Raw genomic sequence first — 21912 nt, 5'->3', positions numbered from 1 at the left:
AATCTATGGAAATCCTTAGATGACTTTGTCAGCTGGAGGTGAGAATGGATTGTCAGTTGGAGGAGAGAGTGGAATGTGCAACAGTCATTTGGGAGATTTGGACAAAGGAAGTGTAGGAGAATTGCAGTGAGGCATTAATGACTTGCTTGAGGCTAGTAAGCAGGAACTTAAGGGGAACCTCCTAGCATTTTACTGTGTTACTTTCGATACATTCAACTGCCTGGGCATAGAAGCAATCGTACTTCAAAAAACCTAAAATTTAAGACGTTGATTGTTTTCATGGAGATGTCAATTGTCATCAATAGTAACTGATTTTAAAATGATAGTTTAAGGAGCACCCCGGTGGCTCAGTGGGATCTCAGAGTCTTGGGATCTAGACCTGCATAGGGCTCTCTGCTCAGTCAGGAGTCTGCTGCTCCCTCTCCTTCGGCCTACCACTCTCCCTGCTTGTGCTCTCTCTCTTTCTCTGTCAAATAAATAATTTTTTAAAAATTATATGATAGTTTTAAAACAACCACCGGTAATTTGGAAATTGCCTATAAACTATTTTCCTTTGAAGGAATGTCTATATTCTGGAAAATCAGAAGGGACACCTAAGAATTAATGAAACATATAGATATTAGTCATATATAATTTTTCTGGTGTACAAGTTCAGATATATCAACATTTTCCCTCAAGTTTTATATAAAAGCTATTTTCAAAAATGTATTATTAAAAATAGCAAAAATATCAGGTTTTGTATTTTAAGAATCAAAATTTAATTTACTCAACTGTAATTAAAATGAATTTATTTGTGAATTCATGTTATTGTGAAAAGTGATTATATATAACCCCATTTAATATAGCCTTATGAGATGTGTTGCACAAATTTAAATGCAGACATTGTTATTTTTCCAAAAATAAGAGTAACTAAAGGAAAAACTTAAGGATTCATTGTGGTAAACAGACCAAATCAGAGTTTTTTGTGTGTTCAAAATGATGCCAAACAATACTTTTGGGAAATGCAGTTTCTGTAACACTATCAAAATGTATATTTCTACTTCTTTGAATTTTTGTGTTTTATCTAAGAATAGAGCTAAAATGCCATTTCTCATATTTCTTTGACATCCCAGGCGGATACATGATCAGATGAATTCCACAGGCTTCTTACAAAATGGAAAGTTGATCCTCTAGATCTGAATTTAACCTCCCTTTTATTTTCACACAGACCAACACATACTTAGACAAGTCAGTCCTATTATAGCTTGAAATATTTCTTTTTTAAAAGTGGTTTTATTCTTCTAGTATATTGTTGATTGACTATCCTTAACATCCACTCATACAGTCTCTTTTTAAATAAAATATATATACAAGTTCTAAGAAACAATTTGTTTTATTCAATGAATAAATCAAATTGGGTATTTATATAATTTAGCCTTAGTTACAGTCTAATTAATAACTAATCAAAATTCTCTTCCAAAATTTCCTATTAATCCTCCTCTGTGCATATTAAATTCTCATGATCTTTCATTTAATAGGAAAACATATTTTTATACTTTTCATAAGGAGAATAACAATAGCAGTGTTTTGAAGTGGATTTTACATGTCATAATTAATATTTTCACTGTGATTTTTATACGTTGTAAGCTACATTGACTTTTTTATGTGTGTGTGAAGTTTACTGTGTATGTCATTAAATAAGTGAATAGATAGAAGTTGTTTATAAGTGTCTGTCATCAATATTTAAAAATGTTACTTAAAATAATTGTTCACTGGAATTTCCAGCATGAGAAATATCTTTGAAGCAGGACAAACTAAATTATTAACAAAAATCTATCATAAAATCAACTGTAATGAATATTACAGTAATGGCTAACAAGAAGCATTGTATCATGGGGATTAAATTCATAATTAGGGTGTCCAGTGGAATCTCATTTGAAACCTAAAGAGAATGACTATTATATATTTGTTGAATAATTATTGTATTGTTTATATTACTGAGTTTTTAATGAATAAATTAAGGATATGTAAATTAGACTAAGTGAACTGCATATTTAGTTTATTCTGTTAATATTTAGTTTTCTGCATCAGAAATACAGATAATTTCGTAGAACATTTGTGACTTTTTTAATATAATAAATTTTAAGGGATTTTTAAAAAGTAAATATTTTAGCAATAGGAGGGACCATTGGGATACCCATTTGTTGTATATGGGGGAAAAAAAAACACACAAAGGGTCTGGAAAGAAGTTCACATAGTTAGTGGTAAAGCAAGTATTAGATCATGGGTGTCCTAACACAAACTCTACTTATGTCTCCAATCTATGTAAATTTATGTAGAAATGTAAATTATGAATCCACCATACATGCTTTGTTAATTATATCTATGCTCTCCAAGAATAACATCTTCTCTGGGCCTCTGTTTTATCATTTTTAAATTGAAGATTTTCAACTTCATAACCATCAGATTTGGAAGGCATCTGATTTTCTACACGTTGAACAGTTTAATTCTATATTTCAACTTTATTGATATTGAAATAAAATACTATTGTAACTTCAAACTATGAAAGGATATCTTTCAGGAAACAAACAGAAAATTAGTAATATTATTATATATAATATTTCAAAAATAATTACGATTAAATTATAAGATAAAAATGCACTGGGAAATTCTCAGGGAATTCAGTGACAGAAGAAGAACTACAGTAAAATAAGAAAGCTATTTTTAGAATAATAATGAAAATTTATGAGCAAATAATATTTAAATGGTTAACATGAAAAGGCAAATCTCTAATCTGTAAAAGAGAGAACTTTCAAGCTTTTGATCATGAATTACAGAAGGAATTGCTAAAATGTTATTTTTAGATACATATCAGTTTACTACTCTAATTGGCCATAGGAAATACACGCATATACTCTGTGAGTGTAAAACAAGAATCTGAGGCAAAAATTACTTTTATTTTTTTTTTTTAAAGATTTTATTTATTTATTCATGATAGTCATACAGAGAGAGACAGAGATGCAGAAACACAGGTAGAGGGAGGAGCAGGCTCCATGCAGGAAGCCTGACGTGGGATTCGATCCGGGGTCTCCAGGATCGCGCCCCGGGTCAAAGGCAGGCGCCAAACCGCTGCGCCACCCAGGGATCCCACGTTTATATTGTTAAAGAGCATTTTAATACTTTGATTTAATATGGAATATTGTTACACACCTCAAAAATTCATAATAAAGTCAGCATGAAAGAAAATCTTGTAAAAACAAAAGAACATAAAGAGATCAGTGTTCCTCCGTAGCTGGAGTGGATGGATTGTAAGGATTGATTACTAAAGGCATGAAAAATTTGGTGGGACAATAGAATTGTTCTAGATCTTGACTGTGGTCCTGATTACACATTATATGGCTTTATCAAAAAATAAAAATCAGCCAAAATGGCTCAGTTGGAGATTGTTAGACTTAAGATTCCCTTAAAAAGAAATAGAAATACTTACTAAAAAGGATGAGTTTTGTAGTATGTAAATTATTCCTCAATAAATCTGAGCTAAAAAGAAAACTTGTAAAAATTTTTGATTATATAAATGTATGTTCATAAGTATATATATATTTATACACACATATATAAATGCAACTTCATTTTTGTAAGGGTATATCATATGCAAAGGAATTTTGGTATTTCTTAATTTCTTTCTATTACTATATAAATTATGTAAATATAATATTTTAAAGATTTTATTTATTCATGAGAGAGAGAGCTGCAAAAGGAGAGTCAGGCTCCCTGCTCTGTGGGGAGCCTGGTGCAGGACTTGATCCCAGGACCCTGGAATTATGACCTGAGATGAAGGCAGATGCTTAACCAACTGAGCCATCCAGGTGCTCTGTAAATATAATTTTTAAGGTACATTTAATTGATTCATATAATGTCAAAATTAAGCAAGAACTTAGAACTATATTTTTGAATTGTTTATTAAATTCAGATGTAAGACTATTTTAATTGCATTGTTTTCTTTCTGTCCTCTCTAAGAATTAACATAGTTTGCCTTCTCTCTTCCCTTTACAAAGTTATTGATACATTAAATTCTGAATTTTAACATGCAAATTATCTTTTGTGTGTTTGTTATATTTTTCTTTGTGATATGACACTGTCATGTTTGACATTTGTAATCTTTACTTAGAACAGTAAATGTTACACCTTCTATTAAAATTACCTTTCCTTCCTGAATTCTGTTATATTATCTTTTTAAATATTAACTCTTATTCCAAATATGAGTGAAAGAGAGTTGCCCAAGAAGTTGCTTAAGAGTCCAAAAATCAGATAATATATACATCATCATTTTAACTGTTACAGATATATAACAATTCCTACTCAAAGTCTACCATTAAATTTTAGCTGATTTGATATAAGGTTGAAGAACTTGCTTGTGATGAAACTAAAACTACATAATTCATAAAAATAGATCATCATTAATTTTTTTATCAAACAACAAAAGAAAACATATCATTTGCAAAGTTTCAGTAAAATAGACAACTTGTTTCCTGGTTAGTTTATTATACTGTGTTTCATCTATAATATCAATAAAGACTGGAGAAAAAATAATGCATGCTCTTATGTCTGTTTGTAAGAGATGAATAAAGATACATGTTTTAAAGTAATAAAAACAAGATGTCAGTAATTCTGCAGCTAATAACTTATCTTCAGTTACCCCCCAAGTTCTTTGAATTTTATGTGGATACATTTCTTTCAGGCTAATATTACTATCACTATTATTTTGTAAATTAGAAGACAGGAAAATATTGAAACAAACTTGCATATTAAGAAGTAATGAATTAAAATTTTTGTTATCTCTCAATATGGATATGGAAAACACTAATTTGTTACTTCAATTAGGGATGAGATCAAGCAGCAAACTGCACAAGTCATATTTAATAGGTAGAATTATTTATTTTAACCCATAAACAACTCTCTCATCTACAGAGCTGCCTGGTACTTATTTTCTCAATTATCTTTCTTATCAGTGCATTTACCAAAGAAAATTAGCATCTCAAGTGTTAATAGAAATACATATAAGCATATCCATAATGTAAATATGACTATTTTATTAATACAATCTTATATTTACATTTCACCTTCACATAAAAAAATATAGGACCCATTAAGATATAGAAAACATAAAATAACTGAAGGGAAGAGAAATGTGTTGATAAATTTTCCTGTGTTTATTTTGCATTTATATTTATTTCATGTATACTCATATTTATCACTGAATAAAAGAATACTAATGTATGAAACTGCCTTTTAAGTATATATAAATGCTTCAAATTAGTTATCTCTAATTTTTTAGTATATAATAAAAATGTATGATTTTAAAACTTAGCAAAGAAAAAATTTTGCTTGCAAGGAGGAAAATATCTTATGTCTTCAATCTTTGCCAACTAGCAGAGTTTCTAGTATTCTGTAGGAGTTAATACATTTTTGTTGACTCATAATTAGTTCAAAGGAAAAAAAAAACAAGGAAAATGTTTAATCGATTCCAATGAATAATTATGTTGACTATTCTAGTGGAATAAATTCCTTGAAGCTAGAAAATGGCATATTTGTCATGTGTTTTGCAACATCTAGCTCAGGACTAAGTGTAAAACAAATGACAAAAATAGGCCTTAGGAACAATTGAGTCAGTAAATTATTTAGGAAAGATATTTTAATACAGGATACAATGGAAACCAGAAAAGACTATGGAAAATATATGGAATCTCTACTCTCATAAAGTTTAAACACGATCCATCTTAACGTAAACTAATTTATGAGTTTAAAATGCATATCTTTGTGATGAATATTCATTCATTGAAAACATATAGTCAACACACACAAGATCCTATCAACAATAGTTGTCCTTCACATAAATAACAGATAAAATTCCTCTTTCTGAGGAAAAGGTATTTTTTGGAGAAAGGAAGTTCTGAGAACTTAAACTATCATTTTCTTCTATAAACGTGACACTTTCCAACAACTTCCAAGAGCAAGAACTAAATATACAGTTCCCAATCTTAAAAGTGTAGCAGCACATTAATCAGAAGGATGTGGGTTTTGCACAGATGGGTGTATCTATATAGGACAGAGCTGCCCAGGAGGGACAAGGGCAAGAAGAAATAACTTATCCATTTTACAACAAAGTTGGCAGACTATTGGGATAATTGTTCAGTGAGTATAAAACTCACAGTGGAAATTGACTTTTTCTTTTATTGGTGTGTTCTTTGTTTTGTTAATTGGTGTATTCTTTGCCTAGGCATCACTAAAATTGGAATTCACACATAATAAAATCAATATAATGGCTACTCAAATATATAGATTTAAGGAAGAAAACAAATTTCAACCTATTGTGTCAACATGCTTCTCTTTTTGTTCTTGTTCTTTTTAGCATTATTATATTCTGCTTCATTTAGTTATATTGTTTATCAGAAGTTAGAGTAGCTGATTTAATTTTTTTGACAATAAGGTCTCAGCACACATCTTCCTATGGATAAGAATATTCTTATTCTTAACAAATTGGAAAAGTATTTGAATACTAATAAAATCTTAAAAAGGAAACAACAAATTTCTTCACTGAAATTTTTTATCTTGCATAATCTGAACAGTTTATGGAAAAAATGTAAGAAAAAAAGACATCTGTAGTGGAAACTTATTCAATTTAATGAGCAAGTAACTTAATGTCTACTTTCCCCAAAGCATTGAGTTTACAAATATTATCCTTACCAACTCATCTTTTATATAATTCCTTGATTTTTGCCTTTCTTGCTCAGCTTTACAAAATTTTGCAATTTTATTTCTTTTGTGCCTTGTAATTAATATACACTTGGAAAACTTAGCTAGCACTAGCATAGATGCCCACAAATTTTATGAAAATAACACATCTACTCAATATTTCAATGAAACATTTTATGTATTTATTTATGTATTTATTTATTTATTATTTATGATTTTAGTTATTTATTCATGAGAGACAGAGAGAGAGAGAGAGAGGCAGAGACACAGGCAGAGAGAGAAGCAGGCTCCATGCAGGCAGCCTGACGTGGGACTAGATCCCAGGTCTCCAGGATCAGGCCCTGGGTTGAAGGTGGCACTAAACCTCTGAGCCACCCAATGGCTCCTTCTGAGCTGCCCAATGAAACATCTTTTAATGACAAATGTGTTAATTACTCTGTACACTGGTGAAGGACTAGATTGGGTAAACGTATCATAACAAAAACTGAATAATTGCATAACTAGGTATTCACCTGAAGGATACGAAAATATAGATTCTAAGGTACACATGCACCCCAGTGTTTATAGCAGCATTATCAACAATAGCCAAATTATGGAAAGAGCTCAAATGTGCATAAATTGATAAATGGATAAAGAAGAAGTGGTATATGTATGCAATAGAATATTACTCAACCATTAAAAAGAATGAAATCTTGCCATTCTCAATGATGTGGATGTGTTCCACATTGGATGTGCCACTCTCAATGATGAGAGTGTTGTGCTAAGCAAAATAAAGGCAGTTAGATAAAAAGAGACACCATATGATTTCACTCATATGTGAAATTTAAGAAACACAACAGATGAACATAGGAGAAGGGAAGAAAAAATAAGATGAAAATAGAGAGGAAGGCAAACAATACGAAATGCTAAATTCTAGAAAACAAATTGAGGGTTGCTGGAGGGCAGTGGGCAGTAGATAGGGTAAGTGGGTGATGAGTATTAAGGAGGGCACTTATTGGGATGAGCACTAGGTGTTATATGTGAGTGATGAATCACTAAATTCTACTCCTAAAACCAATATTACACTATATGTTAACTAACTAGAATTTAAATAAAAACTTTAAAAATAAACTGATGGGGTACCTGGGTGGCTCAGTAGGTTAAGCATCTGTCTAAGGCTCTGGTCATGATCCCAGGATTGTGGGATAAAGTCCCACATCAGGCTGCATGCTCAACAGGGAGTCGGCTTCTCTCTTTTCCTCTCCCCCCTGCTTGTGATCTTTCCTTCTCTCATGCTCTCAAATAAATGAACAAAATCTAAAAAAAACAAACAAACAAACAAAAAAAAAAAAACACCACCTAAAGAGTGTTCTATGTCTCTGGAGAGGAAAAGCTATTTGCAATAATATTTATATTTTGATGTCACCAAAACATCACAAATGCTTTTAAGAATCTTCATATTCACCTACCTCTTTGAATCTTCATATTCACCTACCTCTTTGATATGTAATTAGGAGGTTTTCAGAAGTTTGAATAAGGCTAATGTTCAATGGTGAATGAAACAGGAGCATAAGCAATTTAATGAATTTGGTACCTGATAATTTTATAGAAATTGAAACAGATTTTGGTTGATCATTCTTACATTAATTTTTGGTTAATTATTAATTTTTGTTCGCTTGTAATTATATATGAGATTTGAGCATTACACTACAATTCTTTTAACACTTTGACTCTGATTGAGTTGTTCATTTCCACTGTGGAGCTAACTTGAAGAAAAGTGCTTTTGTATCATTTGTTAAGCAAGGGAGTCTTTGTGTTTTCTCTATTTTGGTACAATGGCTTCTTTTTTCACTCATTATACACATATTTACACATATATGCATGCTACAATACTGGTATTGTAAGTTAATATTACAGATGACCCATGGCAATGTTATCAATTAATAAATAATTTAAAAATAAACAAGAGTGTAAGAATCGTCTAAGGAAAAAATAGGTAAGTGCCCTGTATCTGTCTTTTCTCAGAGACACATTTTCAATTGCAATTGTCTCATGGTAGTTTGCCCCATTTATCAGTATAGATAACAACGAAAAGTTTAATGATTTTGTGGGATAAAGTGGAATTGGGGAGGAAAGGAAGAAATCTGTATCAAGATTTACAAATATCTATCTCTAAGCAGATGAGGTGTAATTTAGTAATTTAGTATCGCTATTTAGCAAACATAGTGATACAAAAATCTAAAGAAAGAAATGAAATACAGAGGAACATGTAGAGCTATGAAATAATTTCTTCCATCATTAAAGAATCTTTTTTTCACATAACTATGTCTTTTCATGTCCCTTTCTTTTTCTTAAAACTTTAATTTTAAAAACAAGTCTAATAATTTGGCTTTTGTGAAAATTTGTGGGCACAATTTTCAGCAGTAGATTGCAATTGTAAAGAAGACCATATGGATATTTAATAATAGAAATAAAATATATTTTTTCAAAAAAAGTGTTGCATTTAATAACAAAACCATTTATTAAAATCATACATGCTGAGTTACAGTATGAGATATTGTGGTTTTTAGATGTTATGTTTATATAGACAATTCCTAAATGAGATATAGCAGAGTTTTCCCCTTGATGTGTTAAGCATTTGAACTTGATTTAGATTTCCTAAAAGTACTATATCTTTGACCATGTATGTCAGGATTTTAAATTTAAAGCAATTTAATTTGATCAAAATTGAAATAAAAAATATGATACCACATCTGAAGTTTTGCAAAAACATTTCTATAATACATTTGGTGAAATCACTGCACATATTTGTTTAATATTCACTTCCTAGTATATTTCACTTTTTTTTTTACTCTTTTGGTCTATTAGATACTTCTTTTACTTAAATTAATTTTGTATTATCCACTTTGATTTTGTGTGTATAAATTGGCTCAAATATTTTATTTGAATAAGAAATATACAGGATGGCAAAAAAAATTTTGAAGAACTAAATGGGATGAGACATAATTTTAAAAATTAAGGACTAGTCTCAGATTCTGCATACTTATTTTTTAGCTACCAAGTTGTGCCTTTAGTTGATGCTTAAGTCCTGTAGGGGTTTAACTTCCTTTTTCATTAGATACTGCCTTTGACTACTAACCATAACACTTTAATCGCGGAAGTTCCTATAATGACACTGTCCTTCTATTATTGATTTGTTTGTTTTAATTGCAAGGATTTTAGGGTTAATATTTATTTGCTTTATGGAGTAGTGCTCTCTGAATCTCCCCAGGTAATGTGCCTATCCTGTAAAGAACATAAGAAGAAATATACACAACTCTGTGTGGGGATAGAGTTTGGAACTTAAAGCTTTCAAGTCAAGATATCTATCCATGGAAAAACATCAGTAATTTTTTTTTTAACATCAGTAATTTTTATAGGCAAGACTTAATATGGCAAAATACCAAATTCTCAAATCATTTTGAAATATTAATGCAATGTGTTTTACAATCTATAATTTTGGAAAAAGATTTTGATGTAGCCATTCTAAATTTATACTCTATGTAAATTTATGTGTATATAATATATGAATATAAATGGTAAAATAAATATATACATTCATATACACACATATGAATTTTAAAATTAAAAAGTAATATGAAGGTGAATTATTTGAATAGTTGAGAGACTTTGCACTACATAAAACTACCATTTAGCTTATATTAGTGACATAGTCACTGTCATGACTGACAAAACAGATTATGTAGAATAAAAATATAAGAAATTCAATGTATATAAAGGTTTATTAAAAGATAAAATTGATTTGAATTAATGAGAAAGGGGTAGCTTATTAAATAAATAATATTGGGAGACATATCTAGCACAAATAATAAAGCAAAGTCCCTTCTAAATGAGCTAAAGAATTTGAGAGGAAAAATAAAATTTAAATTTAAAAATCAAGGTAGATGTGTATTTTAATTATATTGACAAGGTAGATGTGTACTTTAATTATATTGACATGACATTATATAACATAAAAAAGTTAGCAATTTGACGAGGTAATATTTTAAATTGATGCACATAAAATTTAAAGTAAATGCCAAACTGAAGCAGAAATTTTAAATTTACAAAGTTCTAAAAACCCACATCACAACTACAGAACACTTGCAAAGAAATGATTCTCCAGAAGACAAAGTGAAAAAAGTTCATGGGTATATGTCAAATCTTACTAATGGACAATATATGGGGCACGCAATTTTTTTTTAATATTTTCTCTTTTAGAGAGACAGTGAGATTGGGGGGAAGAGACAGAAGAAAAGAGAGAATCTGAAACCGATTTTGTGCTGAGTTTGGAGTCTGACTCAGGGTTTAATATTATGACCCTGAAATCATAACCTGAGCCAAAACTGAGTCAGATGCTCAACTGATTGAGCCCCCAGGTGCCCTCATACCAATTTTTAACTAAAAAATAGGTTGCAGGTATCATAAGTACATGTGTTGTGAAAGGATGAATACAAGAAACATTTTTATAACATAGGGATATTTATTAATAATTTTAAAAAGTGCTTTTTACCCAATAAATTTACATCTATAAATATATCCCTCAAATAATGAGATCTTTGCATGAAGATGAAAGTAAAGCATGTTAATTGCATCCTAATTTATAATAACAACAAAACTGGAAACAAGTTAAGTGAAAATAACAGAGTAAGCAGAAGTAGGATGACTTTAGGCCACAAAGGCTTTTTTTTTTGTTTCCAGTACAACATGGTGTCTGTGGCTTGATGGGGAGGTGGGCCAGGGAGACACAGGAGAAGGGCTCCCACCTTGTACTCTGCTATGCCAGCAGTGAAACCGAAGTATTCAAAGAATAATCAAGGCAGAAACACGTTCCAGTACAGTATCCCATGGGAAAAGAAAAATAAATCTGGATGTAGGGAAACTTCAATCAAATTAAAATATGTGGAAATAGAGATAAAAATACCATTATATAAACAGGACTGATAGTATAGTTTTAAAAAATAGTAAGATATTTGGTGCTGTTTCTCCATCTCATCTTTAGATGAGGGAGCTTTTGCATCATGATAGTAACATCGTTCCAAGGACACAGCGACCTGTTATACTAAGAGTGTTATGAGGTTCAGAAGGAAACTAATAGTCTGAAGGCATAGGTGTGCCCTGCCTGACAGGAACCACGTTAGCTCCTGCCAGCTGTTGGTCTTTGCCAAGCAGCAAAAGTAAGAGAGCGGGGCTCACATTTAGCTTCTCATAGTTTGCAGATGGCACTTACTCTTCATGTAGCTTGAGTTTTGTCCCACTAGATGATTTCCATTCTCTCTCACACTTTTCCTTTCTCTTTCCCTCTCTTTGCTCCATTCTCTCTCTCTTTTGTCTAGGATTGAGGTAGCTCACCTAAATGCCACTTTTATAACTATGACTCTTTTCCCTTATACTTACACTAATGAATTGGAAGTGTTTCCAAGTATTTGCAGCCTTTCCTTTCTGATTCTATAGTAGATGAGTTATTTGGGCTGTATAACCCAAACAAAGTGTAGAGAAAGACTTTAATGATGATAGATATATAGATAAAACATATTGATACAGATGCATATATATGATTGAATATATATTGTTATATATATCATAATATTGAATACAATTGAATATTTATTATTATGTATTTTTGCATAAAGATAAGTAATATGTATTATACACTACACCATGTATAAATATTGGAAAATCCATAAATGATAGACCCTTCTGAGTGTGGCAGGCTGTAGACAAGCTTATTACATATGATTCAGCAACCAATTCCAACATGTGGAGTTTGTCTCAACACAAAGCAATTCTCTGATAGCCGTTGTGTGTCCTACAATTTAATTTAGTTCTGGTACTATCTACCCAGAAATACTAGTAGACTCCACAGGTTAAGTGTTCAGTCCCACAACACTGCCCCACTCTTCGGATGCCAGGCACAAGCCCAGGTTGTTATCTGTGCTTCTCATAGACTGGGTATAAATCAGAGGTTTCCATAAGGCAGTTCTTGGGTTATTTTAATTTGCTGGAAGGCTCACATGACCGAGGAAAAAGGTTTACTCATTAGATGGTTGTTTTTTTTGTTTTTTTGTTTTTTTTTTACAAAGGAGGTTCAAAGGATACAAACCAAAAGTTAGATGAAAGATATGTACAGCAAGGTCTTGAACCAAGGAGCTTCTGTCCCTGTGAGTTTGGACCTGGCGTACTGGCATGTGGAAGCATTCTGTTTCACCAACCTGGAAGCTCTCTAAACACATTCCTTTTGTTTTTTGTGGATACTTCATGGCATAGGCATGATTGATTAAATAATTTGCCATTGGTGATTGATTCAATCTCCAGCACTTTCCTCCCCTCTCTAGAAGTCAGGAGTTGGAACTGAGAATTTCAACCCTCTAATCCTAAGGTTGGTTCCACTGGCAATCACCTTACTCCTCAGAAACTTTCTAAAAGTTTTAGTTAACATAACAAAAGATACCTAATTTCTCTAGCTCTCATTCCTGGAAATTCCAAAGTTTTAGAAGCACTGTTCCAGGAATGAGAGGAAACTAAATTTATGTTTCTTATTATAAATGATAATATATACCAAAACACCTAATGAACCTGATAATATAGTAAGAAACAGAATGGAAAATCCATGTAACAGTGGTTTTTTTTTTAAAGATTTATTTATTTATTTGAGAGAGAGATTGAGAAAAAGTGGGGGAGGAAGAGGGAGAGAGAGAACCCTGAAGCAGACTCCCCACTGAGCACATAACATGGTGTGAAACTGGATCCCAGGGCCCTGAAATCATGATCTGAGCCAAAATCAAGAGTCAGGTGCTTAACCATGTGAGCCAACCAGGTGCCCCAGAAAACCACATAATTATAACATAAATTAATATCCTTTAACTGATTTTGGCTTGACTTTCTTCTAAGACTAAAATTAAATTCAAGGCACTGAAGCTGAGGATTTCGGTATCTCTGCCTGGTAGATTCACTCTAAATGTATTGCTAAATCTACTGCATTTTAGTCCCATATTCGTGAGGTTGAAAAATCAGAAACATTGGGAGCTAAGGCCACCTTCTTTTATCTGGGATCTTAACTAATTCCTTTTCACAACTTATTGACTAGTTTAATAGTAAACCAAACTGAAAGCAACTTTCAAGAGTCATTCCTACAAGTTTTAAAATTGTCCCAAACTTAGTGCTGTAGCAATCTCTGTAGACATATGAGTGCTACTTATTTTCTTCTCTGAAAGTTAAAAATTTATCCTGTAAAGATGCATTATATTCATAACCAGCAAAAGGATATCCTTGAAATGAAATCAGTGTCACCAAGTACAATGTGACATTTTATTGGATCATCTTGTACAAATGCAATTTAAATGAAGAGTGTAAGTTAAATTTCTATTAGAAATTTCTTTAGACAAAAAAAATAAGAAATTTCTTTAGACAGGTTGAATAGCCATAAACATTTAACTTTAGAGACCTATCTCTAATACAATCCAGTAAAAATAAAAAAAGGCATTATGAATATCAGTTATTCAGTAGAAAATTTCTCCTTTATGAATCTTCTAAACATGTCTATTAACTATTACTTTATTTTTTTTTTAGTGCAGTAACAGGGGTGCCTGAGTGGCTCAGTCGGGTAAGTATCCAGCTTTTGGTTTTGGCTCAGGACATGATCTCAGGGTCCTGAGATCAAGGTCCCATGTAGGGGGGGGTCCAGGCTCAGCAGGGAGCCTGCTTGATTCTCTCTTGCTCTCCATCTGTCCCTACCTCTGCTTTCACTCTCTCTCTCTCAAATACATAAATAAATGCATATATATAAAATATATAATATATATAATAAATGCATATATACTAAAAAAATAAAGTTCTTAAAAATTTAAAATTTAAAAATGCAACACCAATTAATCTTGCTGTCTTGGTATGTCCTCTCAAGTTGCTTTTCATTGTAGATCTATTACTTAAGGACTGTTCCCCAAAACTGGTGGGCAGTGTTACTGACATAATGGGTGACATAATTTCTAATAGATTAAATATAAAAATCATTATACTTATTCCAAACTTTTAAATATTAAAATCAACAACCTTAAAATGAGCATGACTTTTTAGTAAATCTTAAATGGTAAGTGTTCATTCTTTCTTTTTCAGAAATAACCTGAATTAGCAACCTTCTGATTTTATTTTATTTAACCCTAAGTAAAACAAAGAGGAATAGAACTAATTAATTCTATTTAAATTCTCTCTCTCTCTCTATCGTGGAAATGGATGCTTAAAATTACACATTTCCAGAGAGTTTATGTGATGTATGCTTTAGTAAAATTTAGCACTGTTACTAGGATTTTTTTTCTTTTTTAAAGATTTTTAAGTTTATTTGGGAGAGACAGAGAGAACACACCCGAGGGGTGGGGCAGAGGGAGAAGAGGGCATCTCAAGCTGGCACAGAGCCAGATGTAGGGCTTGAGCTTAGCACCCTGAGATCATGACCTGAGCCAGAATCAGTTGGATGCTTAACCGACAGGGCCACTCAGGCACAATGAACACATAATTTATGTGCTATCACATAAACACAACAAAATCAATGTTTTGTTTTTACAAAATTATGTTTTAAAAGACAAACTTTGCTAAGCTACTTCTACCATTATTTACTTAAATAAATTACAATTTTGTAAGCTAGAAAACACTAAATCATCTTTGATGTTTCCCTTTTCCTTAACTCTTCCAATTTCTTACCAAGTTCTGCCTAACGCACATCATAAATATCCATGCAATTTTAATATCCTGCATTTATTAGTGTACTAATTTATTTCCTTACATGCTCTACTGTTCCCTCCATACTCTGTTCACATCGCATCTAGGGTAATCATTTACAATATAACATAAAAATTTCTCTCTCGAAAGGTTGCTTGAAAACCTTTGGTAGTTCACATAAAGGGCTCCAAATAATAAAAATCACACATTGCAATGCTAATCTATCATGGCATTGGGGCATTCCACATTCCAGCAAGTTTTTCTGAGTACATTTAACTTTCCCTGTTTTCTCCCACTCTAGGGATTTTCAATATGGTGGAAATGAATGTTGTACTTCCTGATAAATGGTGCCCTACAACACACACACACACACACACACACACACACACACATGCACACACACACACACAAGCAGATGCAGAGGTAAGTGGGGAGAAGTCCTCCTTAACTTTCAGACCTCTTTTCAAAGATGAAAGATATCATGGCTTGCACACACAACAGCCATCACTCCCCATCAGTTCAGATCCTGCTGCTTTCCCTATCCATGATTGCATGGACTTTTCTTTTCCATCTTCAATCATAATCTATAATTAAATATTTGATGTTGCCTCCCACTTAACATTTTATCCTCTAGAGAAAGATATTTGGCTGAATGAATACTTATGTTTACTATAGGTATATAGAACTATTTAAAGAATGATAAAAAATTACAAATGAAAACAAAAGACTAATTTTTATTATATTCACAAAATATAATTATTTGCTACCACAAGTAATTTTAAAATATTTATAGCCATACCTCATGACATATATAAAAAGTAACTAAAATGAATCATAGACCTAATTATAAAGCCACTTTAAACTTAGAAGAAAACATGATTAAACATAAACAAATATTTCTTAGCTATGATATCAAAAGCAATATCAGCTCAATTTTGAAGATTTTTAATTTATTTATTTTAAAAGAGAGAAAGAGAGGGAGAGAGGGAGAGGGAGAGGGAGAGAGAGAGAGAGAGAGAGAGAGAGAGAGAATGCCCAAAAAAGTCATGATAGGGGAAAGATAGGGACAAGCAGACTGAGCTGAGCATGGAGCTGACATGGGGCTCTATCTCATGACCCCAAGACAATGACCTGGGCCAAATTCAAGAGTTAGACACTTAACTGACTAAGCCACCCAGGTGCCCAAAAATCAACTCAATTTTTAAAATGATGAATTAGACTTAAGAAAATTTCAAACCATTCATTCTCAAAAAGAACTATACAGGAATGAAAAGAAAAGTCACTAAGGGAAAATATTCATAAATCAAATCTTTTTAAATGGCTAAGATTAAAACCCCTAGTAATATTAATATCCAGTGTTGGTGAGGATGTGGAGGAAATGGAACTCTCACACACTGCTAGTGGAAATGTAAAATGATACCACTTTGGAAAGCACTTTAACCATTTCCTAAAAGTTAGACACTTATGATCTAATAATCCCAATCCTAAGTATTTAGTCATATTGCCCCAAACCTACCAACACCAAACTCAGATTCTTTACAGTTAATTTATTTAAGTATATTGCAGTTAGACATCTATTTATTCATTTAGATTGGAACTACTTTTCATACCCTGTAAACTGCATCCAACATTTGCTAACCATAAATAAGCCAAACCCTATAGCTATAAAAGACTTCAAAATTCTGCTGCTTTAATGGAACTGTATAACCCAGAGAATTCCTACCTTGCTGCTAAGCAAATTAGCCCCTTCTCTGATTTTGTTTCTCCCCACAATAGCTTCTATTTCTCTTGTAGGAAAGAGCCTCATGCAACTTCATGGAAAATATCTTGCTGGGAGGGACTTCCTCTCTCATGCAACCTTGCTTAAGTGTTACCCAACAAAGCTTGTTGTATATTACTGTTTCACAATCCTGTCTCTTCCTTGATTAAGCCAATTTCCAATTTTTTAAAGATTTTATTTATTTATTCATGAGAGGCACAGACAGGGAGAGAGGCAGAGACACAGGGAGAGGGAGAAGCAGGCTCCATGAAGGGAGCCTGACATGGGACTCGATCCTGGAACTCCAAGATCAGGGTCTGGGCTGAAGGCGGCACTAAACCACTGAGCCACCCAGGCTGCCCCAATTTCCCATAAAATTGATATATCTAGTAGTAATATTAAATAGAAGAGGTTTATACAGACTAGTCCTGAGCATGATGAGAAGACAGAAGTAACTTATTCAAGCTTATGATTCACAATCCTATGGTATCTTCTCTTGTTAGGCCTCTTCCTAAACCCAAGATTGATGGTAACCTCCTTCTGACAAACTCCTTAAAGAGTGTAAGTTGCAATTCTGTTTATGGATAGACCTGAATAATCTCCAGTCACGAGGATCTTCTACTTTATAAAAACTCACTTTCCAAAGGTCAGAAGATGAGACAAGTTTGGTTGTCCATTTCTCATAAAAAGAAAAAAATGGTCTAATATATGGATCTGCATGGACTCTTGGACAGTGGCTAACAGGTGGGCAAAATTTGGAAAGTTTTACATAGACTAATACTGGCAAATTGGTCCAAGGAAATCTAAAGAAATGTAGGGATAGTTCTTGGAAGAGAGTGAACACATCTGTGTATCACATGAAATGTCAAATCAGAAGGTTTCTATAGTAGAAGAAGCTTTCAGTAGTTGGCTGTTGAACAAAGTCTCTGTGCCAGGAGACAAAACAGTATGGTCTTCTTTTCACCATGATCTGGGTGTTATTACTGACATAATGACTCTGTGACATAGTAGAAATTCCTGGGTTTCCAGTCAGAGATAATGGTGACTGGCTAATTATATTACATTTTTTTCATCATGGAGGCTCAGCCCTTTATCCTCATAGGGAAAGTAAATATTTCAGATGTGGATTGCCCATAATGCCATTCGGGATTGGACTTAACATAACATGATTGGACTTCACTGTTCTATATCCAGTGCTACACTGTCCCACACGACATTGACTATGGTGTGCTGCTATTTCCATGCCCAATGAGACATGGCTTTACTAAGACATGCACACATACCCTACAGATATTAATATTGGTTGCAAATAACTTAGAGCCATACCTTTCTCTGCAGCATTGAACTCAGCAACCAGTGTTAGATTGATATGGGGTATAATGGACTATTTCCTTGTCTCAAGACAAAACAACCTCTGTGCTTATGTTTTTACTTCAAATCCTCTCAGTGTGATCAACCTGAAGCTATGTTTCAGCTGAGACAACACTGCTTGGCTTACTTGCCCCTTACCCTGCCTGCCCTTTATCCTCTTGAATAATTTACTATACAAATTAATTTTACAAGCATCGTCAACTTAGGTTAGATTTCTCAACTTTCAAACAGGATATATTTTATAGCAAAGGAATTGTAATAATTGGTTCCCACACAAAGAATTTACTATCTTTGCCATGAGTCCCATCATTGGGAAGTAACTGATTTGATTATATGAGAAGATGGCCAGCTAACAGGTGAGTTATTATACCTGCTTGGAGGACATACCTTTGAGATTTAGGCTTTTTTTTTTTTTCTGCAAGATTTGGCATATTGTTAAAACCATGGCCAGTAAATGCTATTGTCCTCCCTGTGTACTGAATTCACAGACATGGGATCAAAAGATAGGAAGTGGGGCTCTCCCCTAGCACTATTATATCTAAAAATCCATTTGAAGAATTTTTACTTCTTATCTCTGATCCCTTATGCTGAGTGGGTTTAGAATTTCTAAGAAAAGAGTTTTTCAAACAGGGAAAAGGTCATGGATTTGGTCAATTATAAACAGAAATTTTCCACTTACTATTTTGACTTTCTTATGAAAGTAAACCATCAGGAAGAGAAAGAGGATCATTCTTCCAGTTGGTATGACTTATCTTTATAAATCTAGTTGGTTTCACCTCTCCTAAGATTAAAGAAGGAGCAAGGCAAAGCTTTCTATGGTCTGACTGGATATCTCTGCTGGTGTTTTGCAAGCACAGACCTCTACAAATCTTCATGCGGAGAAAGTTACTTTAATACTGTTGGCATTATATATTTTTCATTATTTTCTGCTCAAGAGCGACATAACATCACAACTATGTCTGGTAGATTCAAAAAATAAATTGAAGTCAGGAGTCTTCCCATGTCTGTATAATTTTTGACACTGCATATGATTTTTGTCTATAAATACATGCTCATATAATATGTCTAAATATTATTTATGTATATTTATGTACATACCTATGGTTCATTGAACATTAGCAAAAGTTATTGTGTAATTTGGAGATTTCCACAAAATTAAGTATCCTTAAAGAAACTTAATGCCTACCAAAAGTTACATATCAGTCTGCACAACCATGAATGCCAATTGACATATGCAGCTGCCACTAACTGATTTTTAATTCCTCTACTGAGTTTTCTAATACTTTGGTAAAATACTTTATACCAGGTGAGTGAGGTTCAGTCGTCTCCTACCAATAAAATGAAAGAATCATCAAACCTTGAGCAAGTCAATCAACCTATCTGGTAAACAAATTCAGAAATAATAAGCCTTATAAGTGAGTTAATGAGTTCTTGGGTAGTAAAGTATAGGAACAATGATTTTACTTCCATGTTTATTACTAACTAGCAACATGTCATTTTATTTCTTTCAATGAATGAATAAAATGGGGAAATATATTTATTAAACAACTTTACTTAATTTTTGATACTGTAAACTTTTAATATTTATCCATCACAAATTATATTGGCCTATTTCAAATTAATATACAAAATTTATTTTTCATTTTGATGGTATTAAAAGTTCTTTAGCTATGTTTGCAGTAAATCTATGACATATCAGGTAAAACATTAACTCAATATATGTATTTTTTATGTAAAAATGCACTCCTGAACTTATTAAACAATGATGTTTATTAAACAGTAACATGTTGACTGGTTTTAGAAGTTCTTTTGCTAAAATAGGTTCACGTACAACAAGTCTTGCACGCAAAGCTAGCATCAACCCACCATAATGAAATAAAATATAATCAAGTGGCTTTGCTTCATTGTGAATGAAATAACTTCTGTAGATTTCTAATATTACTATCAATAGATATTCTTATGAGTTATGTTTAACTGGTGACACATTCGAGTAATTTAAACCACTTTCATGAGCAGACACAATACAAGGGAAAATACATCATATTATTTTTATTTCCTTTGTACTCTTCTCATTTTTCTGGTCTCTAATTTCTACAGACACTAAAAGTAACTGAATTCTTCTGATTGCTTTTCAGAGACTCAGTGTTTCTATAACTAAGGCACAGTCCCAGCAGTTGTGTGGAAAGGGAACTTGTTGATATTGAAGAAATTTGAGAGAGGTGTAAATTAGTTTGCTTTTCACTAGGCAACTGACAGATGGCAATATTTTGGAGAAGATAAAATAGCAAGGGGATTAGCTGTTGGTACCTCAAACTTCTTTCCATGCTCTATTTCCAGAAGCCGATATTAAGGGCTCTCCAATCTTGAGAGTGATCTGAAAGAAACAAACTCAAATAATGACCACTTTTTCTATATGATCTGAGGTGCCCTCAGAATGTCTGGAATATTCAGATAATAACTCAGCTGGGAAGGCTCAGCTCAGGTATATACTTAGGTAGGAGTCAGGGTAAGTCAGTGGGGGCTACTTATTTATTCAGCTTAATATTAATATTTTCGAATGTTCGTATATTTATTACCCCATATTTAAGTGTCCTCATGGAAATGCTGTTGTGTCTCCCATGAATCAACTGATATCCAGTTTACCTTCAAAACATTATTTTTTTTCTCCAAATACTTTCCAATTAAACTAGCCTATTGACCATATATTAGGACCCTGTACCTCACAAGGCATTAAGTAACTATATTTTGTATTTGTCATGTACTTTTGCCAACTATTTCATTTGGGTGGCTCAATAGTTGAGTGTCTGCCTGTGGCTCAGGTCATGATCCCAGGGTCCTGGGATCCTGTCTGGCATCGGGCTCCTGCTTCTCCCTCTGACTGTCTCTTCTTCTCTCTCTGTGTCTCTCATGAGTACATAAATAAAATCTTTAAAAAAAAAAAAGACAAGAATATCATGATGATGTTGGAAGAATATCATGATGTTATGTTCAGGGATTCTGTTGGAAGTTTTTAGATCCTTGAGCTCTCATTTCCTCTCAGAATACTCAAAAGACACTGAACAGAACTGTAGTGACAGATTGGTGTTTGGAAGTATTGCTGTTTTTATTATGAAAGTGATTATGAAGTCAACTTCCTTCATATAATGAGCTGCATATTTTTAAAAAGCATTCAACTGGAGAGGTAAACGTATGAATGACTTAAGAATGGCAATATGAAGGATACAGTTTTTTTAAGAAAAATATGTCACTTCGATTTAATTAAATATATTTTGAAAAAACAGTGTCATATTAATCAATATAGAAACTTCATATTAACTAAT

The 21912-nt window shown here is 32.6% G+C and overlaps 1 long non-coding RNA gene across 7 annotated transcripts in view; it reads left to right on the top strand.

The window, feature by feature from the left end:
- Nucleotides 1-21912, top strand: part of LOC140611662 (uncharacterized) — an 89573-nt gene that overhangs the window by 42159 nt on the left and 25502 nt on the right. For 6 of the 7 annotated variants that reach the window (XR_012012773.1, XR_012012769.1, XR_012012767.1 and 3 more), the window contains 2 exons: nt 14320-14353; nt 17725-17965. This is a non-coding gene — a long non-coding RNA (uncharacterized lncRNA). The remainder of the gene's footprint in view (nt 1-14319; nt 14354-17724; nt 17966-21912) is intronic. The other variant, XR_012012772.1, reaches the window with a different exon arrangement.

Source organism: Canis lupus, chromosome 20 (assembly GCF_048164855.1).
Source record: "Canis lupus baileyi chromosome 20, mCanLup2.hap1, whole genome shotgun sequence".
Classification (NCBI taxonomy): domain Eukaryota; kingdom Metazoa; phylum Chordata; class Mammalia; order Carnivora; family Canidae; genus Canis; species Canis lupus.
This window is presented reverse-complemented; position numbering and strand designations above follow the sequence as displayed.